At 39.9% G+C, this 2,271-nt stretch overlaps 1 long non-coding RNA gene across 1 annotated transcript; it reads left to right on the plus strand.

Annotated features, from left to right (window-relative positions):
• Positions 1-648: 648 nt before the first annotated feature.
• LOC133018020 (uncharacterized) lies at positions 649-1,100 on the plus strand. The gene is made up of 3 exons (XR_009682798.1): positions 649-709; positions 863-960; positions 1,047-1,100. It is a non-coding gene; the product is annotated as an uncharacterized LOC133018020 (long non-coding RNA).
• The last annotated feature ends 1,171 nt before the right edge of the window (positions 1,101-2,271 follow it).

The following is a 2,271-nucleotide window of genomic DNA, read 5'->3' on the forward strand; positions in this document are numbered from 1 at the left end:
AAATTCAACGTGCAGCGTGTGATGCATTCCATACATCTTTAAAATAGAGTTTTGAATGATGTTTTTATTGCTCAGCGTTTAATTTGCTTATTTTTTTTTTTTTTTTCCAAATTCCCGAGCTTAACTTCCCATGGAAAGTTTCCAGAAATTTACCGGAAAGTTTCGCCCCTTTGCAACCCTACTATCAACACAATGTTATGGGTGAGCGAGATGCCCCGTAGCAAGATGGCCGCCATGTGCGGACGTTCGTCTCCGTTGGCCAGCAACGCAGACGAGAAATCTAGTCTTTATATATAAATCTATGACAAAGACAGCCAGCGACAGGAAACAGAGACTCCGAGCCTGAAGCGACCCCTGTTGGACTAGATGAAGAGGAAACAAAAGTACTAATATTGCACAGTAGAAATACTCTGTTACATGTAGGCTACTTGTTAAACAAGTACTAAAGTATAAGCAACGAAATAAACTTAAACAATTGTGGAAGAGTAACTCGGATCATTCACTGAGCTTAAAGTACAGAGACAGTAAAGTAATATTCCATTACAAGTGAAAGTACTAAGACAGTGAAGTAGAAATACTCCATTATTAAATTAAACACACTCTGACTGTGGTGGTAGATGACTAGGTGAACATCTACAACCTGGAGACGGCGTCGGTGACGGGAACAATCACGAACCCCAAAAGAATCTCGTCTGTTAAGTTCTTAAATGTAAGTTCTGTGAATACTTACACAAACTGTGGCTTCTCTTAGTGATGTAGAGACAGTTGTGGTTGTGGTGATTGTTTTATGAGGCCTGGTATTGTAGATTAACAATATACCACATGTAAGATAACATGGATGTTTTAATGGTTTGTTTTTCAGAACTCCCTCCTGGCCGTCGCAGGAGATGATGAGATCGTGAGGTTGTGTGAATTGGAAAAACTGAAATGCGTGTGTGAGTTCAAGGCTCATGAAACCAGGTAATTGCATTCTTTTGTAAAATGTATTTTAAATTTGATGTCCAACGTTTAAAACCTTACACCAACTCTCCTTGTTGTGGTGTCAGGGTGAAAGCAGTGGACAGTTTTATGATGGAGGATTACTGATTGTTGGTGACGGCTTCCAATGACAGATTGATCATCACTGTCAACGGCATCAAACATCTCTTCGACACTCCAGATGCGGCAGAAGGGTTCTATGAAACGGTTAAAGGGAGCTCTCCAACCAGTGGGGAAGCTTAACAGATGCCAGCTGAAAGGTTTGAATATACTAACGTTAAACAGGGTGGGTGATAGCTGGCGCTGAGCTCACATAATTAATCTGCCTGACTCATGTTTTGCATTGAGTTAAAGGAGACTTTTGTGTTTAAGTACAATGAAAATGTTTGAGTGAATTTGGGTAAATGTAGAGTGAAGTTTAACTTCACATGATGTTTCATTATAGTTTGCACGTGTCATGTATGGGTTCAATATTGGGAGCAAATCCCAGCTGCTTCTCATGTTAGATAAAGGGACACACTCTACTCCATTGTTGGAAGTGTAATTGTTTTGTAGACCTGCGGCTCGCTTCCACCGAAGGACGAGCATAGGCTTTGGAAACACCAGCAGACTATGCTAATGCTGCTGAGTGTTTCTTTTGTTTTTTTTTGTTTTGGGCTGGGAAATATGGGGGGGCAGGTTGGTCTTATTCTTGGAATACAAATATCGTGAATACCCACTGTTTTGAGTACAGCTGGCTTCATATACTTTTTTTTATTTGGTTATATTTCTCTCAAGTGTCACTTGGCAGGCCTATATATGAGTGAAGAGACTACTTCTAATAACACAGATAAGATTCAAGTTAAATTAATTTCATGGAATGTGAGAGGATTAAATGGCCCTGTTAAAAGAGCAAAAGTCTTTCAACATCTTAAACTCCTCAGCGCTGACATCGTCTTCCTCCAAGAAACCCACCTAAAGATAAATGATCATATAAGGCTCCGACGACCGTGGGTAGGACAGGTATTTCACTCAGTTTTTGACTCAAAGGCCAGAGAGGCAGCTATTTTAATTTCAAAAAAGATTCAGTTCATACCAGAAAGTATAGTACCTGACTCTAATGGACGCTTTATCATGGTCTCGGGCAGACTGTTTCACTTACCTGTTATATTAGTCTGTGTCTACGCTCCTAATTTTGATGACAGTCAGTTCATGGCCACACTTTTATCTTCACTTCCTAATATGGATACACACTATTTGATTTTAGGAGGAGACTTAAATTGTCTAATGAACACTCAGCTAGATCGCTCAAGC

The sequence above is a fragment of the Limanda limanda genome, chromosome 13 (genome assembly GCF_963576545.1).
Source record: "Limanda limanda chromosome 13, fLimLim1.1, whole genome shotgun sequence".
Taxonomy (NCBI): Eukaryota; Metazoa; Chordata; class Actinopteri; order Pleuronectiformes; family Pleuronectidae; genus Limanda; species Limanda limanda.